We start from the raw sequence: 23,736 nt of genomic DNA on the forward strand, positions 1-23,736 counted from the left end.
ATAGTAAAACTTGGGATTCTTGAGTGTAAGTTAACCAAGTTCATTTCGGCTCGGACGCTTGAACAATGTGTTCCAATCCCACAGGGATGGACGTACCAGTAAAACTTAAAATAGACTTATTGTAAAATTAGGGGCAAGACATTTTTGTGTAGATCTAATTATTTTTGTGCGCTAAACTTACTTAGTCTACTTTTAAATCAGTAGTCCACAGGTATGCTCCCTGTTTTGTTTGTTTGTCTGTTGCCCAGTTACCTGGACCTTTAGCATGTACTTTAGACTGCTTTTTTTTCTTTCATCTTTAAAATTAAGGTATGTATGGACTACATTCAGAAATATCGATTGTAAAAATACAATTTCAGCCATCTGTCAACAGGCAGTGAACCAGATTGTTAACCACAGTCAACTAATATGAAAGGCTGGCCATCAATATAGGTGACATGGGGTGTGATGCAGATTTCAATACTGTATGTGTTTTGACCTTCAGTTTTTGAGTGCTTTATGGCAACTCTCCAGCGGTTTAATGGAGTCTGTAAAAAGAGAGAATGATAGAGATAAGAGGAGAGCACAAGGGGGGCCATTGATGTGACGTGCAGCAGAGGACAAAGAAAAATAGTGTGCAGGTGTCATGCATCAATTGGCTGCTGCATGTGTCACTGAACAAAACCTTTTTCCTGATTCCTCCTGAGTACTAATTTTGTCTTCTTTCACATCCTTGATTACCTCATTGATGTCTCTTGCAGGTGTTTATGGAAGTGTGTGAGCATACGCTCGCTATCGTGTGGAATGGTTAGATTAGTGGTTTGAGTGCTAAGTGACTGTGTCAGTGCACAGGGCAGGGGGTCTCCTTGTGGGGCCAAATTCAGTCACGGGAGCACACAACCTCCTGGTGGCACAGACATTTTGTCCTCAGGGTTGGTGCACGAGTGCCTTTGTGTCGCATGCGAGTGACTGTGCAGCTCTCCTCATTCAGCCGCAGATGTTTATGTGATGAAAAGTTGTCTTTAGCTTGCATGTGTCTCTTGTTTGTGTCCTTCTGGTACACTGCCAGTATATGAGTGTGTTTGTGTCTGCGGCATATCTTGGGCATGATTAAGCCCTCAGGTCACTTGAATGGTGTCCCCTTCATAACGACATCACTCGCATGAAGCATCATCCCACCACACGGATTTACGTGCATAAGCATTTTTGGAGGGCTTCATTCACCACTTATAAACACTGTTTAAACATTAACACAAATAGACGCACATTTTTTGCTGTATCTATGCCTGCAGGAACTGTGAGGACATCTGCACAATAAACACTAACCCCCCCGACGACTCTTAAATTTTGCTCGCATTCGCACGCACTCACTCTCTTTTGCTGTTGCTCATTCTCTCGACCCATTACACACTTTCACACAACCCATACAAATACTTTCTATTCTACAGCGTTTACTGGCAACAAATTGTTATACCTAGTGGCAAATTGGATTACCACAAACACTCTTTCTTCAAATGCTTGCTCTTCGTGGGACTAGCAGTCCATAATAAAAGCCATCCGTTCATCCATCCATCAATTTTCTATTGCTTGTCCTTCATAGCGTCACTGGTGATCTGGAGCCTATCCCAGCTGAATCAAGAGGCAGGGTCCACCCTTTACTGTTCACAGGGTACATCTATACAAACCACCATTCAAACGAAAGTTCAGCCAATAATCTTTGACTGTCCATAATACTTGTAAAGAAACCCCACCTCCATAGTGCTTCTTTAACATTCTGAACAGCCATACAAAAAGAAATGAATTATTGTTAAATTTATTTTGTTATTAATTAACCAAGAATGCCTCTAAATAATTATTTTAGATTGAGTCTTTGAATGAGTTTTTTTAACTTAACTTCTGGTTTATAGTTCTGTGTTTTTCTCAATCCCTTTTGTTGAGGTGAAGCGATGCAAAAAAGACAAAGTCAAATGAAAACATATGATATTTATTATTTGATACTCATTTAAAGCTTTATGAGTTATATTGAAATTTTGTGTGCTGTCTTGCATATTTTACTCTCCAGCAATTGGTTAAGATCTGAATTTTCAATCCATTGTCTGTTTGTCATTAGAGATTCCACTGTATCAGCGGGGCAGTTAATCTTTCAAGCAAACAAAACCAACCAGTGTTTTTATGTCTAAAAATCATAATGCAAAAAGATAGCAAGAGTAAGCAAAAATCTCTGTAGATAGTCTATTTTCAGTCAAATAGATTTGCTGCATCAAGTGTTCAGAACTGTCTTCTACTATCTATTGATCCGTCATTGTCACACAAGGCAGTCCGCTACTGTCTCAAATATGCGAGGCAGATGCGCTTTGCCACTTGACCTGATATGAAGAGACAAGATGCTAACACAAACTGGGCGACATGAATGCATCTCCTGTCAATCATTTGTCAGGTTAATAGGACTTTCGAAAGATGCTTGTGTGTTTCTCCTGTCCGTACACTTCATTGTCCTGTCATTCATTTCTGTCTTGTTTTTTTAACAATGAATTTTTAGAGCGAAGCAAGAAGAGGGGATGAAGAGAGGAATATTTGAAATGATGGCTTGCTTTCTTTGCAAAAAAAAAAAAACGGGTCTACGCTTTCAAATTTAATAAAAGGCCGTGTTCATCGAGTGTAAAATTAGAGAAGCGCATATTCAAAGAGAAGTCAAGAACATTCAGAAAATGACTCTCCCCATCTTTTTAAAAATTCACATAAATTGTTAAAGAAAAATATTGACTCAATGTTAAATTCTCCAATATCCAGTATTAAATATGCTATGATTGGGACTTGTACTTTCTGTTTTCTATTTCCAAACAACAGTTTATTTTTTTCCTCAGATGGCACACAGTGAGACAGTGTGCAGTTAACGTAAGTTACCTCATTTTCCACGAGTTCCATTAGCTCAAAACACAATTTTCAAAACTAGAGGATGAGTTCAAAGAAATGGAAGAAATGGCCAGGAAAGAAAAGGCAATGGAAGTGGGCAGACTGGAGTGGGAGCGAGGCCCAGAAACAGACTAAAGCAGAGGAGAAAAGTCTTGTAGAGGAGTATTAACAGATAATAATAGGATGAAGAGGGAACTAGAAGTGGCATATCAGAAAATGTGTGAAGTGCAAGAGCGACAACTTAGAAATGAGCTTACTTGCAGATGGAGCATGTGAGGAAGCAACACAAAGAGCTGCACAGGGAAAGCAAAAAAAAATGGCAAACTTTTATATGATAAGCTGAGAAATGCCTCAGACAGCAGGAGGACAGCTGAGGTTTATGTGTTTGTCTTTATTTTCCATTCCTGGTATGAAATAATCTCCAGTACCAGGCTTTTTTGTGGCCAATTATGTAAGTCATGCTGTTATCAGGAAAACATGCAAACACCACCTCAAACTTATCAGATGCATGTGATGACAGACAATTAAACATCTTCAGGATAAAAACGTTTGCTTTTTTCTCCATGCAGGCAGCATAGTATGTATGTATTTCTATGCAGTATGATTCCAATGTTTTTTTTCTGTTTTCAAAACTTTATTCCTGTAACCTTGAATTAGAAAGAAATCACTTGCCATTGAGCTTTCTCTGCTTTGCGTTTATTGATCTTTAAATTATCACATAATCTGATGGAATACTTGATTAATGTCTTTTGTGATATTGAATATCAAGAAATTTAGAACTATGAAAAAATCATAGGATCACTTTGATTGTAAATCTTGTTAGTTTTTACCCATGTACAGAAAGAAAGAAAGAAAGAAAGAAAGAAAGAAAGAAAGAAAGAAAGAAAGAAAGAAAGAAAGAAAGAAAGCCCACAGTGTCAATGAAAGAACCTGAAACTGCAGAGAATGGAAATTGCAAGAAATGTTAATTTGTGTTACAGAACAAATATGAAGGAGGAGGCTAAAATCTTTTTGGAGACTGCTTTGATGACTTTGACACTGCGTATTTTGAATTTGTACAATGAAATGTCAAAACTATCAAGGCATTTTGGGGCAAAATGTGCTGTACTCTGTTAGAAAGTTTTGTCTCACCCGCAGGTCATGTCTCCATCAAGATAATGACCCAAAATGCACCACTAAAGACACAGCAGAATGGCTTTGAATGCAATATTGGACTATTGTACCGTGGCCTTCTGTTGAGCATCTGGAGAAGGCATATTTTTTTTTCCCCCCACAAATTGTTTTGCCATCATTATAATTATGCAAGGGAAATTCACCTCACACTTTGTTAGAAGGATTTTGAAATGTACGTATTCATGTTGGATTCCCTTGCCTTCATTGTTCATATGGTCTGTAGTTGGAAAGCTTACAGTATGTGACTGTCTATTGTATATGTTTAGGCTGCTGTCGTGTGTATGGTAGTCTGGCTGAGCCAATCCACAATGTGCTGTAATGTAAGCTGATTACTTCTCTTGTACACTCGCTGACTCTTCATTGAGCCCAGAGCACATGCAAACACACAAACAAACACATGGTGTGTGCACTTGTGCTTTGGGGCCATGGGGCCAAGCACAGGTCAACATGTTAAAGTTCATGCAGAGATAATGATGCATGCCACAGTGATGTGTAGAAGAGCAGCATGGGCTGACACTAGTAGTTGTTCTCTAAATGTTTTGTTAAAAGCCGCTAATATAAAACATTGGAGCACTCACAGTCCTGGGATACAGGCGCTCCCTTAGAGATAGGGTGAGATGTTACAGTTGTTAAAATATCATCATATCATATTGTGAGTTACTCTGCAATGCCCATGCCAAGTGAAATCATGCTGTCCCTATAAGTGTTGGGTGACAACGATTAATAGTAGCTCTGAAGGCTAACAGCAGGAACAGAGGGTGACGACTTGCTCTATGCTGGGCACACGTGAGAGCCAATTTATTGGTGTGGTGGATACGGCATATGAAAATGCCATGAATTGATGTTCCCTCTGACACCCACACCTCCACCTGTTTGCTGCTGAGCGCCGTCAGTCATGTTGGTAGAAATAGACAATAAACAAAGTGACTAGCAAGCAAGGGAAGGGAAGGTGTCAGCGTGCATTTAGGTGATAATGAGGATGCTCCAAATAGCTGCTTGCACAGCAGAAGCATGACTCTTGTTATGGGAGATGGGAGATTATTTCCCCTTTTGAGATTACATTTTGAGAAGTGATGTCACTGCACGCCACCAAGGAAACCCGTTGACTATAGCCGTGCACCTCCATGGCAGTTTTATTTGGAGCATGTTTAATTTGATGTCTTTTGTAACAATACTTGAGCTGTCAACATGAGCTAAAAATGGCATCTCTTTATCTTTATATTACTAAATGAATACCTCTCTGACAGTCAATTAAATCAAGACTGAGTATTATCATTGCCATTATCGTTCTAGTCTGCATTTAGTTCTTGGTTTATTATTATTGTAAACAAAAGCATGTTGTCCTTAGCAGCTAGGACATGGGCCGCTGTATCTGATTTCTTCGTTCTAAGTCCTTTCACGGTTGTAGGTGTCACATGACAGGATGCAAGAAGGCACGTTGGACAGGAGTTTTTTTTTTTTTTTTTTTTTTTTTTACTTTCGGATCGTTTTTTTTTATCCCTTTATATAGGTGTATCACGTAAGTCTGCAATAAAACTGCAGGGTCAGTGTTATTGCCACTTTGCTGTGTTCCCTCTGCCCTGCATGTCAATCAATATATGGGACAAAATATCGTGTGTTTTTTTTTTTAATGTCGTTTTTAGTTCTGAATGAGAGGTTCGACTTGTACATTAAAAAAAAAAAAGTAATAAGTGGGTTTTTTGACCATTTCTACATTAACTCATCAATAGGAAACGGACAGATAGACAGAACGTATCTAACAGGAGACAGACATGTTGAAACATACTTAGTTTATGTGCATAGTTTTTATGCTGAGGCAGTAATTCACCCTTCCAGTTTCCCTTTTGACGGTTGGTTTTCGTCTTTATCCAAACTGTTTGTCAGAGTGTGTTTCGGTTTGCATTATTTGACTGCGATTGTCTGCGTGTGTTTGGGAAGGGTGTGTGTACTCCTCATGCTCTGCACACACGCACACCTGCCTCAGATAGATTATTCACTATCACACACAACAAACATCGAACTTGGCAGTTATGAAGGATGAATCATAGAAATGTGTGAGAGCATGTACAAACACACATGCGCACACACACATATGCATGAGCAAACACAAGCACACACCTTGGGGTGGATTGATGAGATGCTTGCAGGTGTGAGAGGCAGACAATGACAAGTGATGGATGACAAATAGAAAAGTATTTGTATGTAACCGCTAAGGACAGCAAATTACGAACACACTCACAGTTTGATTTCATTTTCTGGTTTCCACGAGCAACTGCAGAAACACCGCACAACTGTCAGTGCAGTCTCCGCCTTTGTTTGAGAGCATGTTAGGTATTAGGTATCAAATACACATGCCGGGAGTGTGTGTCTTGGATATTGGGCTTTAAACCAACATTGACACAGGGAAACCAAGTGAATCAATATGGTTGGATGGCCTTTATTTTCCATGCAGGCCGTCAACGTCCCTCAATAGCAAGCATAACAGCGGCCTGAGCACCCGCTTTTTTATTGGACGGTGTCATTTGTGGGGCTCTTGCTGCCTCCTCGGTAATGGTTGCTCAACGTTGCCGTGGGGAGCATGACAACAAGATAAACACAACAGTGTAATCTGTGTGTACTGTTGACATACAGGCAATTGACAATATCACGTTGGAACATAGCAACGGATCCATACAAATGAAACACAGACTGGTCATGTTTTTGGATTTTAATCCAAGTTGACCTTCTGTAGGACAACCAGGTTATAAAATAACTGGCAATCAAAACATACGACCTACATTTCAGCTCTCGTGAAAATATTTGACCTGTTTGAACTTTTTACAGGAGATATACTGTAACGTGTGTGCTCGGTGGCGCACTGGGTAGCGCGTCCACCTCACAGTTAGGAGGGTGCGGGTTCGATTCCACCTCCGGCCCTCCCTGTGCGGAGTTTGCATGTTCTCCCCGAGCCCGCGTGGGTTTTCTCCGGGCACTCCGGTTTCCTCCCACATCCCAAAAACATGCTTGGTAGGCCGATTGATCACTCCAAATTGTCCCTAGGTGTGAGTGCGAGTGCGAATGGTTGTTTGTCTCTGTGTGCCCTGCGATTGGCTGGCAACCGGTTCAGGGTGTCCCCCGCCTACTGCCCGATGACGGCTGGGATAGGCTCCAGCACGCCCGCGACCCCCGTGGGGACTAAGCGGTTCAGAAAATGGATGGATGGATATACTGTAACGTGGGTAAGCTTGGGTGTTAATTTGCCTGTGTGTGGGTGAGGTGTGGCAAGTAGTTGATATGCTGCTGATCAAAACAGTCTTAAATCTCACGCACATGCACATCTGCACTGGTGTAGAAGGGGACACTTGATATGTGGAAGTGGGGACGTTTTTATCTCTCTTTTTAATGGCGCTAGAAAATGCTAACAGACACACACAAACACACTTTATCATCACTAAAGCAATACCCGAGAGATTTATTGGAAACATTCTCACCGTTTGGCCAATCCTCAACCATGCGCTATACCTGGCCCTCAATTTAGTCTGACCTAAAAACAAACAAAAGCTGAGTGCTCAAGATTTGTTATTCCATAATGTGGCTCCGTTTTCATTTTGTTGAGTATCGCTGTTTTGCATTGCAGCGGTTTGAACAGTTTTTTTCTAATTCACAATTGTATGGCCTTTCGAGTGTTTTGATTTATAGCTTCCATTATTGTAAAACAATAAATTCATATAAAATACTTCCCTAAACAAAGGTACTTTCAGAAACTGACACAAATGATGAGGAAATGATTTTCTGCTCAACAATGGCTTGTAGCAAATTGATTTTTTTATGATAAATTACACTCGAAGAAAATTCTTAGTCAAATGCAATTAATGTTAATGGCTTTAAACTTTTCATTTAGCTGTTGATGTATTTGCCTAATCGGAAAAGGAGCAGATGGGTGCGCCAAAATTTCAGGGTTGACCAAATTACAATGACGTTTAGGGTTAGTGTAATTTAGCGCAGATGTAAAATTATAATAACCAGATGTCATGACACACATTTCGGCTTTGTGCTGAAGATAAGCCTTCCAAAGGATTTATTCTTTGTAGATTTTTACATTCAGCGCAAAACTTAAAACTTACACACACGCAAATCTTCCTGCACTCTCTCAAGAAAAACAAAAATTTCACTCGGCTGGCGGCATTAATTGTAAGACTTGTCATGCTGGCGTTGTTGTGTAAGCATGACTTTGTGCGTGCACATGACATTTCTTGTCTAAGTGTGTGTGAGTGTGTTTGCGCTTGACATGTCCCGATGAGGCAGTTGATTTGGGCTGCTGGTAGGGGGTACTCTAATCCGGCACGCACTCACTGGCACTGTGCTACCTAGTTATTCCACAGACTGCCACTGCCCTGGGAACAGGAGTTCAAACTCACAAAGCACACACAGATTTTCAGACAAATACACGCACATGCATTCATGCAAATAGACACCCGCACACACACACACACACACACACGCACGCACGCACGCACGCACACACGCACGCACGCACGCACGCACGCACGCACGCACACACACACACACACACACACACACACACACACACACACACTCTTCTCGAGGCAGTGTTCTTTCTGATCTTGCGTTTGGACTGGTGGGGACAGATGGGTGAACAGTGGGAGTCTAGGCTGCCATCACTTGAAAAGCAAAGGCATGCATGCACAAATACACACGTTTTAAACTCACTGCCACATACACACGCACAATCACAGGGCAGACTTGGTCAGAAAGTGGCAACCATACAAACAGACAGACTGCGATGCTCACGCAGAGTATAACTTGCTCAGCCTCGATCTTTTTTCCACATATTCACTCACATAGGGACACGGCATCAGTTAAGCCTTTGTTGCACGCATACTTATTTTGTTGTAAACACGCGCACAGACTCCAACATAGCCTCTAATTCACACGGCTTCACACACGCACACAAACACGGGATTACTAGAAACACGCACAAGTGCTCAAGCCATTCTCACCCCTTACTGCACCCTCGCGTGATGCACTCGCCTCTCCAACGTGTGGAGCTGGAACATTTGGTGACAGAATATACCTTCATGATAATCTTCTCCAAATTAAAGGGGAGAATATTTAAAAGATGACTTCACATTGATATCCAGATACCGACCAATGATAAAGACAGGAAAGAAAACGTCGACAAAGGTGGAGGTAATTTGCGAGATGGGGATCAAGTTGTTGGCACTCAAAGCTGCTAAATAGTTATAAACCATCAATTTTGCAAGCACGTCAATTTTTTTCCTCTGTCTGGGTTCTGGCCCATATTTGCTCCTCCATTTGGTGCTGTCAAGCCTCATGATTTATGTCGTCTGACATCATAGAACTGGCTCTCGTGATGAGATGTGCCCGTGTTCTCCTTCACTCCACACGCACTCACACAAACTCATGCCCACTTTGGTCTGATCTGAAGCGGCCTTCATTTTTCATCACCTCAAACCACAAGCCCTGAATAAGAAAGAACCACTCAACCTTGCTGAGGTCTCCAAAACGGTTGCCTCACCTGGCACGTGAGACTCTGCCATATTCCGAATATTCACCACTATAGAGCCCTCTGGGTATTTGAGCAAATGTGTACACTTATGTGACTTGTGTGGGCGCTTCAACACATTAATGCCTGCATGTGCGCGTGGGAGTGCATGTGAATGATCGAAACTGTGCAGTATGCTCTTAGCTGTGTGTTCCTTCAAATGGGACCTCGAAATAACTGAATGTTCTCTTCCAGTACAAGCTTTCGCAACCTTGACTTATGAATGTGAATGCATGCGTGCACATGTGTGTGCATCGGTGTGTCTGTGTGTCTAAAGTATGTGCGATTTTTCCTGTTTCACAGGCAGTATTTTGTCAGTCTAGTCATGAATATTAATAATGTGAGAAAGTTTAATTTATTTGAAGAATATGCTTAATATTACATTACATTGCTGGCTTCAGTTCACATGCAACCAGGAGACATTTTTGAGACATTCAATGTCTAAATTGTTTTATTTGCTAGTGTCGGGCTGAAACCTCCTATGTCGCAGTTTGGTATTTATTTTATATTTTTTCACAGATCTGTACTAATGGTCAATTTTAAGTGTCGGAAATGGCTTTTTCTCTTGGTGTAATGTTATGTTAGTGGTTGAAGAAACATGCCAGTTTTTCTTCTGTGTGAGATCCTGCCATCTTCATCAGTGATGGATGACGGAGGTTCAATTAAAATATTTTTAAGATGGTAATGATTATAATTTGTCAAATGAAATGATTTCTACAATAATCCAGGGGAATTGTCCCCCGTTGGTGTCGTAATTGATTGATTGACAGCCGTGGACTCGGGGGATGTTGTTATAATAATAATAATAATAATAATAATAATAATAATAATAATGATAAGTTGCTACAACCTCTCCAGCTCTGTTTATTTATTTATTTATTTATTTATTTATTTATTTATTTATTTATTTATTGTTATGCCCACATTCTTCTTCCAGTCGGCAACTTGAACTGGGGAATCCACAGTGGCAGGCAATGAATGATCTTAACCACTTGGCCAGAGATACTAACTAAATTACTTTAAATTAAAAATGTCGTTAACATATTAAGATAAAATATAAAAAAATAATGACTAACAGCAGGTGAGTCAGGAATTGTAATCTACCATGTATAATACATAACAAATGTGTCTTTGAACTTTTTACTTAATTAAAAAAAAAAACCTTGGCATGAACAACATAAATGCACACTGTCTTTTTGTTGCTGACAGCTCAAAGTGGAGCTATCCTCTAGCTGACCTCATGGGTGTGTTTTTTCTCTGCTGCATGTTCTAAACAGCTGCCAAGTGTGTGTGTTTGCATGTGTGAGTGGGTTTGGCAGACAGAAAGAAAAGTTTGCTAGGGTAAGATTATGTTTTCTGTGGCATATCCTATTATGTAATTAAACATTCCTGCTGCAGCTTCCCACACAGTCAGCATAATTATGGTCCGTAAAGGCATTGTTGGGTGAGTTTGGTGTGGAAGAACTTGACTAGAACACACACAGACTTGACCTCATACCCATCAAACACATTTGGGATCAACTAGAACAGAGTCTGTGGGCCAAGCCCTGTCATCCAACATCTAGAGTCTCATAAATGTTCTTTCTGAGAACGGATAAGAATTTCCAAAGACTCTTTTGCTGTAGTAAGTTCATTGTGAAGAATGGAAGCTCTTAAAACTGCATAATTGCCACCTACTTCATGTTTCTCTCATTTTGGTTTCATTTATATGTGTTATGGCTGGGTTTCCTTTTGTTTATGTTGAATTTGTGCTAATTTTAAGCAGTAATTTATAGCAGTGTGGAGATTTTTCCCCCACGATCAATTCATGTTGCTATGTATTTGTTTTTATAATCGAAAAAAATAATTATGCAGTAGCTGTTTTTCACGAGTGTTAACCATTGGCTTGAATGACCTGATGATAATCCACACTCTTGTCAGTTACACGTATGGGTCCAATATGGGTGTTTATTACAACCATCAGCTTTGTGATGTGACATCAGACGAAAATGGGCTGAGACACCTCATAGGGTGCGGAATTTACTACAAAAGTAATGCAAACATACCATAATTTTCAGACTAAAAGTCGCTCAGGAATATAGGTCGCATTAGCCATAAAATGCACAATAACGTGAAAAAAACATATATAAGTCGCTCCGGAGTATAAGTCGCATTTTGGGGGGAAATTTATTCGACAAAATCCAACACCAAGAACAGACATGAACAAGCAACAACAGGCTAAACGATAGGTATGCTAACGTGACATAAACACAAACGAAGAGCTGAGAACAGGCCTGACGTAACATTCAAAAAAAGTTACATAAATAACACGTTTATAAAACCATTTGTGTCACTCCAATTAATTAAATCCATCGATCGTCCATTGTCAACAATGGGTGCGCGCCGCTGACGGCGCTTGCACTTCAAAATATTCCACAGGCCCATATAACGATATATAAATTATATATCAAAGAACTATTATATAAGCAATAATATTATCAAACCATCTGTGCACTCTAAATCATTAAATCCATCGATCAAATTCCTCGTCCTTTGTCAACAACGCCGCGCGTGCGGCCTGACGTCAGCCTCGTCGTTATTCCACAGATCTAGTATATAACTATATTGTAGCGTTAACAAAGTACAAGGAAAGACGTGGGTTTGGTAAACGGCTCTTTATTTAACAAAACAAACTTCCAGGCGTGTGGCGGCGTGGACTTCCAGCCACGGAGGTGGAAGAGAGATCCATAGAATAAAATAGATCCAAGCCATGTCCGAGCCCCATCCACCATCCCCGGGCAGCCACCCGGCCGAGCGTCGGCCCCCGACTTCTATCCACGGAGGTGAAAGACAGCTCCGTAGAGAAGGACCGGACGTGCGTAAAAGCCATAATAGTTTCTCAAACCTTCTGTGTCACTCCAAATCCTTAAATCCTTCAAACTCTTCGTCCTCCGTGTCACTTAGAAACAAAGCCGCTAATGATGCCGGTAGTACGTGGGGCCCTTCGTCATCTTGGTCATCCCGTGATCCTTTTTGTAAACAACCGCCGCGCCACGTCGCGCTGCTGACGTCACTTGAAATTCAAATTACAGTAATCCCTTGCTACATCGCAGTTCATTTATCGCGGTTTCACTTTTTTTGGGGGGGGGGGAAATTTTTGAAGAAATTCACATATGAATCGACCCCCACCCACCCAAACTATGAAAAAAAAACGCGACTTATAGTCCAAGAATTACGGTAATTTATCCATCCATCCATTTTCTGAACCGCTTAGTCCCCACGGGGGTCGCGGGCGTGCTGGAGCCTATCCCAGCCGTCATCGGGCAGTAGGCGGGGGACACCCTGAACCGGTTGCCAGCCAATCGCAGGGCACACAGAGACAAACAACCATTCGCACTCGCACTCACACCTAGGGACAATTTGGAGTGATCAATCGGCCTACCAAGCATGTTTTTGGGATGTGGGAGGAAACCGGAGTGCCCGGAGAAAACCCACGCGGGCTCGGGGAGAACATGCAAACTCCGCACAGGGAGGGCCGGAGGTGGAATCGAACCCGCACCCTCCTAACTGTGAGGCGGACGTGCTACCCAGTGCACCACCGAGCCGCTACGGTTATTTAATTTTGTAAAATAATCACAAGACAACTAGCACATCTCAAATTAAAAGTGATGAATGGAGTGTTAATACTGTCATTTTTTTGGTGTATTTTTGGAGCGAGGACAGATGGATGATGTTGAAAGCCCATGGCTGTAGCGTGACTAAGGGTGTATGAATCCATGCTTGTGTCTATCTCTGCGTGACCTATCCTTGAACTATAGCCATCTGCCAACACTTTGGCATAACCTTAAACGACTGTGGTGTCTATGTTTGTGTGGTAATAGCGCCAACAGCATCTCAAAACATGTTGCCAGAAAACTTAAGGGAGCATATCACATACTTTGACTTCCACCCTAACTCTCTGTCGGTTTCTGCTCATATTTTGTTGTCCATCTGGGTGGCTTGATAACTTGCAATAAAAACTTATGAAAGGAGCAAGCAATATTATTTCTGACCATCAGTGGTCCCTCTCCAGGTGTCTGAAATTTGTTTCTGCTGGGACTTCCCTGATGGGTCTGCAGTTCAGGCGCTAACTGATGCCCAAATGCTATTTGTGATGACAATATGCTGGGTAATGGAAAATAACTGTAAAGATAAAAGTAGTGCAATCAAATTATAAAGACTGATTTGTACAACGTTGGGCCAAGAGAAGCTGGTGGTGTTTCTGAGTCATATTTATATCATATACTATAATATCACGTATATGTGAACATTGTTGTTGTTTTTTTAGACTTTTTAAATTCACTGTTCTTGTACATGGTTTGACACATCATCGACGTATTAAGGAGTAAACCAGACTGGCTGGTTTGCTGTTAATGCAGCGCCTTAAAGCATTACACGCTGAATTATGTTAGGAGTTGTCTGTTTCTGTGGGGATTAATGAGTATTTCTAAGGATGTTTTGTCCTGCTAGTATGAGTGTGTATGTGTGTGTCACTCAGCGTGTGTTTGAGTGTGTGTGTTGCTTTACCCTCGAGAACCCTGTCATGTCACAGTGACCAGAAAGCAATTATCATTGCTGCTGTGAGGAGGGCCTTGTTTGTTCTCTATCCCTGGAGGGAAGGTGAACAAGCCACAATGAAAGAAACAATAGAGTTAAAAAAAAAAAAAAAAACTATGTTATGGTGATGTTTGAAAGGGAAGAGGGAAATAATTGCAGAGACATGGTGAGATTAGGAACCATAGGGAGCAAAATAGTATAAGGGATGGCGGGGGGAAACGCAGTAGAAGAGAGAATGTCAGTCTGACATGATGGGCTCTAAAAAGCCAATGAGACCTTACCTCGTTGAAGGACCCTCACACACAATGCCCAGAGTAGACACACACACTCACACTGGCTTGGGAAACAAATACACAGGGTAGCCAGAAAAAGACTTGTTTGGATATATTTGTCTAAATGCAAAGTGGGCCAAGCCTTGAACCAAATTAATTGTTAGTATGACAAAGAATAAAAAACATAACTATAATTCACTGGCACAGTCACTTTCTAAGCTGGTTCTAAAATCAAAACGATTGAAAGCCAACTGTGATGCTGTGTTTGCAGCTCTATTGACATGCAACAAGATCTGAGTGAGAAGCAACAGGATGTCTTTGCAATGTGACAGGACTCGGGACTGAATGTTCTGGTCTGGCTGGCTGAACACACAGTATATGCAAGGAAGAGGTTTTCCGGCATGTTGGCAGCGTTGAAGTTTCTCCCAAAAGTGCTGTTTTGAATGACACGAGAGTTTTTTGTGGTAGCCTCCAAAGGAGTTCCACTTAATCCTCCTAAGGGAGGAAGGATCTTGATTTTGTCCACATTCAATTTTGCGGAATGTCAAAATGTTCCTGAGGCAATGTTTATGTTTTTCATGCTGCTGCTTACATAACAACTGAAAAAACATCTTTTGCTGTGGAAATTATGATATAATCCCAGTGCCATTTGTTTAATAATGACAACTATTGCTTCTGTATAAAATGCACCCGCCAACACACACTTATGTGTTGAATTCCAATTCAAACTAAAGTTGCAGTTTCACACCTCTGCAATCGCAATCAATCACTTGGACACTGCCAGTCAAACCTTTGTTTTAGTATTAGCAAAATGTTACAGAATGTTAGCCACAACTCATGAGTGATATCAGTAGATTTGGCAGTGAAAGTACAGACAGAGAGAGAGCGAGAGAAGTGTGCTTGGCTTCAAGCTGTTCATTTATTCTCCCAGTTTGTTTAGTTCATCTTTATTTAATACCCAGAGGTATGTATTTTTTCGACTATGCCAAAAACAGGATTAATATTGCGTTTAAATTGCAATGGTCTTTTGTTTCATGATGAAATATACTCTATTTATAAAATGGCCGGATGTACGTATTATACTGCCTCCTAACGGCCAAGGTGCACACACCAGAATGAGCAACACATGCCCGTTGAATTCAAGCAAAAACTCTTATAAATTCTTTACAGTCTCTGTAAATCATTTCTGTATGATTTTTATACAGTACAAAATGAGAAATGATCTATCAAGGCAAATGACTGAAAAGAAGAAAGCAATTCCTAGCAATGCTCTTCATTTGTACTTGAAGACAGAGAGCCCTGCCTATATGCAAATATGTCTGTTTAGTGCAGGAAATATTGGCGTGCCTTGCTCACTCTTCAGACTTGGAATTTGAGTGCTTTCTGCTTATCCACTTCTCCCTGAAGCTGCAGTTAGTCCAGTGTAGGCTGACAAGTAGTTGGCCTCACACAAGGCCCAAATGTTCCCATAAAGCATTTCACTCAGATCTGCTTTTTAATAAATTTATTCAGTGGCCTGGAAACCAGTTACATAAAATGTCGGGGGGTTATATGTGGGGGTGGGGGGGAGTAATTTACACCAGATTACAGAAGATTAGCTTTTTTTAAATATTATAAACGGACCCCGTATAAGCATTACATTAATTCACATTAATTCAATTGTTTCTGTCTGCGGTGACAAATTGGGATGTCAGCAGGAGGAGGAAACAGTAGCAGCACAGCAACTACCAACAAAGCCTGCCAGACTAGAGGTGTTGTTTTTCAGGTATTCCCTCACACTTCCCTGTTCTCTGGATGCTCTCTTACTTTCAGCAAGTTCTCCTCAGCCTCTTCCGCCCTGCTGCTTTCCTATACTCCTCTTTCTCACCTTTTGTTTGCTGCGCTTTCATGTTCCTATCTGAAACCTCAGTCTGTCTATTGTGTGCTGCCTTCCCCCACGCTTCATGTTTGTCTTCGCCTGCCGATCTCGTGCTTCTACTGCAAATGGTTTCTTTTGGTGTCGGCTTTCCCTTTGCGTAAGTGAGAAGTAACAATTCTACTGAAAAGTCTGCTCTCTGTACCTGTCAGTTTCGGGTTTTTTTGTTTTTTTTTGTGGTCCTCTGTCACTCTGTAAATCATGTGGTATAACAGCCTCTGGTGACAAGTTTGGTTTCCAGCCAGTGTAACTTATATGTGTGCGTGTGTTTCAAAACAGTGCTGAGAGATGAGTTGGAGTATTCCAGTTTTGAATTTCAGAAGAGTAGGAGCACCTTACTAAGCAGCTGATGTACAAGAATGTGTTGACGCACACACACACTCTCATGCACATGAAAAAACATGCACACTTACACAGTTGGAAGCACAGGTGGATTGCGGTATGCGGAATGCGCTGGGTGAACAGCAGGTCAGCCCTTTGTATACATGTCCTCAACCAATCAAATGTTTTTGTACTGCCTCTTGACTTGCCCCGCCCAAGCAGGAAATATTCCCAGTACTGCAATGATGCAGCACCTTGGGGCCCTCACACAAAGATCTAACTGAGGTTTTGGTATCAGACATCTTGTGAAAGTGGTCACAGTGTTATGTTCAGTCCATGTAGATCACAAGTGTCAAACTCAAGGCCCGGGGGCCAGATACGGCCCGCCACATAATTTTATGTGGCCTGCGAAGACAAATTGTACATCAAATTCGTGTGTTATTACTAGAATTCCAAATTCGTGTGTCATTACTAGAATTGCAAATTATCTTCACTTTTAATATATATATTTTTTTAATATTTTACCAGTTGTTACTCATCTGACTCAGTTGTCAGTTTGTTTTGTAGCTTTTACTGTATATAATATGAGGTGCTCATACATTTATTTGGGTTGACAGTCATAATGGCCCTCCGAAAGAAGAATACAATACAATGCGGCCCGCGAAACAAAATTGTTTGACACCACTAGTGTAGATCATATCTAGAAATTGATGGAAGCTCTCAAGTTATAAATGTTCTCACTTGGTACAAAAACAAACAACTCATTCTACATGGACAAAAATTTACATGTAAGGCCACAATGCTCTTTGAAGCAAGTTGACACATTATTTTTTGTCTTTTATTATAACATTCAGTAGTTTCATATAAAATATTTGACTGAAATTTGGAAATGCCCTGATACATTAAAAAATGAAATAAATATAAAAAAATTAACTCTGTGTTTATGCCACTTTGTAACCACCACTACTACTTATAGCTAGTTTCAATCTTGTGTTATCATTCATAATGATTGAAATGTCGACCACTTCAAACGTGCACTCACATACACTGGCCAACAGCCGCGATGGGAGATACTCACTCACACAAACATCCTCCTACGTATTGGGGGAGTAAATGTAAAATGTTACCTCTATCTGCTTATCAAAGCATTAAAGGACTACTTGACCTGACTGACTACAGATGAAGCACTCATTTGGTCACTAATGTTTCCTCCCTCTCCCACTTTAAGTTCACCATCACCTCCTTCTTCTCTGTTACGATTTGTGGATTGTGAGAAAGGTTTTCTGAATTTCTTATCCTGTTTATTTTCAGTCATCGACAGGACATCAAACAGGATTTGTGTTCGAGTTTTGGAATACTCGCATAAATGCTATGTTTTATACGTTTTGTATTGACTGTTAAAGTGAGAAATAGCCAATTACATTTATCGTTTAATTCAAAACCAATTTTGGCTTGGATAATACCACGACATTATCCTTGTTTCAGTGTACCATTTACTCTCTAACATCTAATGCAAATGCTATATACATTGGAACTAGATGTGTCTGTGTGTGGAATGTGCACACATGTAGTACATCCAAGAGAGGGATCAGAGTCCCAGACTGAGAGGATGGTGGGGAGGTTTGCAGCCACACGCGACCCACCCAGACATATGCTATAGGGAGAATCAGCCTTAAGGTCTTGTTACATCTTGTGGTCTATGTAGAGGAGGATAAGGACGAGTGGGTGTGCTAAAATCTGAGACTTAATTGCTTGATAAGAAATGCATGTGCATGAGAGTGTGAGGACAAGGCCAGCCGGGTTCGTCTCAGCAGCTCAGCAACTTAATCTCTACATAACAGCTCTGTGTATAATATTGAATTTGTGGATTTGTTGACTCCTATAGGTTCAATGTGGATTACATTAGAACAATAGTACTGTTCTGAGATACTTTAAAGTCATACTTTAAACTATTGATCCAATTGTATGATTATAGGAGTTTTTAATTTTAGAGGTTCTACTTCATTGCAAGCTGGTAATGTTTTACTTCTAAGACTGGCAACACAACATGAACACTATCTCATATCGGGAAGACAGCATCTGGAGCAAAATTATATTGATTGGTTCTTCTTTGGCTGACGCACCACCACAACATGAAACATTGCAGATCCAAGTATGCAATTATTCCTTGATCCAACCCATGTGTGGCAGTCAGTCATGCGAAGCCTGGACTGAAGTCGAGATGGGATGATTGAGTTGATCGGCTCGCTTTGCTTTCACTCTTCAGTTAATAGTGATTGCATGCCTGTTTACCAGCCATCAACGTATGGCTGCGTGTGTGCGTTTATGGTGCCTTACAGCCACTAAAATTCATCATATCAGTCTCACAGACTCCAAAACCTTTGAATCACTGTCAAGATCTCAAAATGAGGGGCCAGATTGTTTGTGTGTAGTGTGTGTTGCCACGACAACTGCCCGCCCTTTGACTGCCATCTCCATCAAACATCGGTTTTCCCCACCTGTTGTGTTTTTGTGGCGGCAGCCCATTGCCTTGGAAACGCATGCATACATATTTGAGGGGCAGTCTAAGGACAGCAAGCAGCAGCTGTGGAATCTCTCTGATCCTGCATGCAATCTGATCAGCGTGCCAGCGAGCCACTCAAGGGCAATTTGTTTTGTCGTGACCACATATACCGTGCTTCCTCTTCCCTCGCGCTCGGTGACTCTATCTCTCAAACTCAAAGACACACGACCATCCTTTTCCTTAATTTTATTTTGGCTTGTATTTGTAGTATGTGTTCAGCTAATGCTAGCTTAAACACAATTTGATGATCATCTTCTAACGCAAGTCATGCTACTCGCCACAAAAGAGCTTTCAAAAGTAATGAATGGCTGCAGATCTTATTGATAAAGAGGATTTTATTGTCAAGCATTAGTCAACAGATGGGTGTGTCATTAGCAACGTTGTTTAAGGCCTGGGTGACATTTTTGTCAGGGAGCATATATATATGATCAGCCGGAGACCATGAGCTCATTGTTTCATCAGAAGATGAAGAAAGATCATTCAACTTAGAAGAAGACCAGATTGAATTGATGGATTAGAGGGGGCAGAGGGATGGATTCTCATGGAGCAAGGCAGGAGATGAAAGAGGAGATGATGAATGAGGGAAGGTCAAGAGAGCAAGAGCAAAGGATTGAAGTGATTGATGTCATACAGCTTGTTTTCATAAGGACAATGCACACTGACTATCTGCTCTATGCTTGGCCATGTGCATACAACACCTTAAGCGTCAGATGCACTACATGATTAAAGCAATATTACCTTCAAAGCTGAGCATTCGTCCATTTTCTCCTGTTTAGCCCATCCAGAGTAACAACTCTCAAGGACAAAGAACCCCGCGACCTACATGGGGACAAGTGGTGTGGAAAATGAATGGATGGATGAAAGGACAAAGAAGCATTTACACACATTCTGGCAATGCTACTGACATACATGTTTTTGTGATGTTGGAGGAAACTGTTAGACCCAGATAATACCCTCGCACACATAGGAGGGAAACTCTTCACTCAAAGGCCAGAGTTGAGATTCTTGACTGAGGCAGATGGGCTAGTCACACACTCCAGCATGCCACCAACACAAAAAAATATTTTTCTTGTGGAAGCTCTGAGGTCAAACAAAATTTGTTCCAAGGTGCTGGTGGTCCAGGAACAGTATCATCTCAAAGAGAATACGGTAATGGAATTACAAATGATCCAATCCAGAAAATCGGCACCTTAACTAGTCGTACAATTTAAGGAAAACTGAGCTACTGATAACATTATGAGCTCAATACACAAGCAATCCAAACCACATGCACTTGTCAACAACAGTCTGCACACCTGTATGTCTCACTTTTATGGGAAATACTTCAACTGGATCTAATTACTACACGGATATTTTCTTCCTCTTCTCTGATTACCGCAAAGACGACAGTGTGAAGATGAATGTTTGATTCCTGCGTGTGTATGTCATCCACAACAGCTGATTAACTGTTTTTACAGACAGCTGACAGTTGCAGGTATGCACCCCTCTGCAGGCTATAATTTGAGTGATATGTGTTGTCGTGCTGCCATCGTGCATGTTAGATTTATTGTGGCCCTCAGTTAATTTTGGCACCACCATCAAATCCATTTACTGAGACTGGTGGTTTCATTTTTTTTGGGACACAATCTATTCCGTGCAAGTCATCATGTGGACTACACAAGATGACTTCCACACTTGTGCGCTAGATAATATGATGTCCTAAGAAAAAGTGGGTAGTAATGAATCCTGAAAGATGCTTGCCTCCTACTCAGGCAAGTCAGAAATGAACACACAGTGTACTTTGTACTTTTTTTTTTTTCACTGAACACCTACTAGGACTACCTTTTACTTTTAGTTTAGGCATATTATTCTAAAGTAACAGTACTCATACTTGAGTGCCATTTTAGGCTACTCTACCAACCTATGGTCCGAAAACTAAGAATTCCGTTTAAAGTAACTCTGATTGTGAACGGGTCTTTTTGTGAAGAACCAGTTTGGCCTCATTGTAATGCAGAGCAGACTTGAAGAATAATAATAACCCTTTTTGTATTCACCTGAAATTTTCCCTTAAATGAATTTTCCTTTTTATTGCTCTCTCAGGACATTTGCGTTTCAAAACTAAAAGAGGTGAGCGTTGGAAAGGGGCCTAGATGTTTTTTGTCATTCATCAAAAGTAAAACACCTTGATTTTGACAGTCAAATAGAATTTGTTGTTGTTGGAACAAATTTGGGTATTGTGTTCCTCAGGTTAAGTCACTGCCAGGACATGTCCTGTTGGCTGAAGATGAGACCTTGGAACAGGAAACTCATGTTTGTTTTCATTTGTTACTGAGGCAACCGAGTATTTCCCCCATTGCCTAATAAAAAAAATAAATGAAAAAAATGAAGGAGCTGTGACATACGGAGAGGTCACATGGGACAAATTAGCACTCTACCCTATGAGATTGTATAGAAGTGAGTCATAAATATGTTGAACATTTGACTAATCTAAATAAACAGTAGCTGGATATGACAAAAGCAAACTTTTTTTTCAAGGGAGATGCAAATAGAATTGAGATGTGACACGAGAACAAAGCAAGGAAGAGGAAGACTGATAGCTGGTGCCAGGCAGCTGTGAGTACCTCTGTGATTGCCAATTGTCATACACGATTACAACTCAAACTATATAAATTATAGAATGAAAAGAAATGACGCAACTTGAGCAGAGTAAAATGTACAAATCACTGCACGTATGAAGAAGATGGACCGTGAAAACGGGCTGTGTGTTTATAACATCAGCTATGCAAGCGCTCTCACTCATTGCATGTGCTTGCAAGGTTATGGGGTAGACATCCAGCGACGCACTAACCTACCCACACAACAAACACATTAAGTGATCATGTCGCCCGAGAGGGGATTAGAGTGGGGAAGCCAACATTGTTAGAGGGTAAGGTTGAAGTCTCTCTACTCCACATATTGTCATGGCATGCAGAGTTTGAGTTAAAACTGATTTCCAATTTACTTTCTCAAGAGCGAGACAGCAGCTGCACATAAAAGAAAAACACAGGCCCGCACATGCGCTCAGCACATTCACTTTGCATTTTCACCACTAAGAGGATCTTAAAATCACTCACGTAAATTGCTTTGCACGGAACTCATCCATCATAGATGTTCATTGTAAAAACAGAAGAACTATTTTCATGTGCAGAATGATTTTTGGAACTTTTTGTTGATCCCTGTAGGGGGATTCAAAGTGGCGTTTGATTTATCCCACACTGAAATGTAGCTGTAGGAGTGGTCACAGAAAGTCTGCCTCAAGTCTTTTTTCAATGACGCAGGCTAAATTCTGAACAATGTTCCCCTGCCAATCAGAGCCTCCTCTTCAGGCAAGTTAGAAATGAACTGACAGTGGAACTTGTCATTGTAAAACAAAATTGAAATGTTAACAAAATAAAATCAAGCTCTCCCTCAACTTTAATGATAATACTCGAGTTTTAGTCCTGTTTGCTGTGTATATTCTGTTTTGAAAGTCTTCTTGTCAGGCGCGGAGCAGGGAGAGGACTCGAATGCAGAGTTTCCAATGTCCAAATATGTGTTTATTTTCTCCAATGGCAGTAGTAACAAAAAGCGCCTCAATATGAGGGAAAAAAGGGGGAAACTAAGGCGCCTCGAACCGAGGGAGAAAAAAAGGGGAAATCAAAGCGCCTCGAACCGAGGGAAATACTATAACGAAGATAACTATGTAACCAGGTTAACATAGGTGATCAAAGTCGTTCAAACAAGCCTTCTACGTGGAACTCGAGGGTTTCGTGATCGCTAGTGTTCTTAGCAAGGCAAGACGCACTGGCACTGGACACGGGGAAAAGCGCGGGTTATATGGACACAGAAGGAGGGGAACACAGGTCATTGACAGTTGGTCATTGGCACAGGTGCACACACTTGGAATCAGGGAGTCACGTGACCGGACGCACAGGGGAAGGACGCACCGACTGGAACGAGAGGAAAATTACACAATAAAGCAGGAAGTGACCAGGACAACACATGACAGCATGACATCTTCTTTTACCATCTCTTATGTTAAGAGGTTTTTGGGTCAAATTCTGAATGATTTGACTTTGAAGGTTATTTATATTGATGCAGACCCTTATTTTGCTTACTGAAATAACAAAAGGCTCAGATGAAAACAGAGAGGCTCAGACTGACCAATATTGTGCACTTTGTTTCCCCAGGGGCAGACATGACAGCGAAAGGAGCAGCTGTACCAGAAAAGTAGTCCAAGAGGGAGTACAAAGAAAAGCTGATCAGGTACATATTTGTCTTCTCCTGTCTTATTTCTCTCTATCTCTTTCACCCCCCCCCCCCCCTAATTTCCTAAAAACTAATTAGATTCCTGTCATTTCCTTACAAATCATCCGCTTCCTCTACTCCACCACTCCTCTTCATCTCCTTCCTCCCAGACTGATGGGGGCGGAAGGATGGTGTGGGGTGCGGAGAAAGGGGA

The 23,736-nt window shown here is 41.1% G+C and overlaps 1 long non-coding RNA gene across 1 annotated transcript in view; it reads left to right on the top strand.

Moving 5' to 3' along the window:
• LOC125972132 (uncharacterized) overlaps nucleotides 1–23,736 on the top strand; it is a 65,844-nt gene that overhangs the window by 32,491 nt on the left and 9,617 nt on the right. Inside the window, exon 4 of the long non-coding RNA XR_011087058.1 lies at nucleotides 23,465–23,540. This is a non-coding gene — a long non-coding RNA (uncharacterized lncRNA). The remainder of the gene's footprint in view (nucleotides 1–23,464; nucleotides 23,541–23,736) is intronic.

The sequence above is a fragment of the Syngnathus scovelli genome, chromosome 7, assembly GCF_024217435.2.
Source record: "Syngnathus scovelli strain Florida chromosome 7, RoL_Ssco_1.2, whole genome shotgun sequence".
NCBI classification, from domain to species: domain Eukaryota; kingdom Metazoa; phylum Chordata; class Actinopteri; order Syngnathiformes; family Syngnathidae; genus Syngnathus; species Syngnathus scovelli.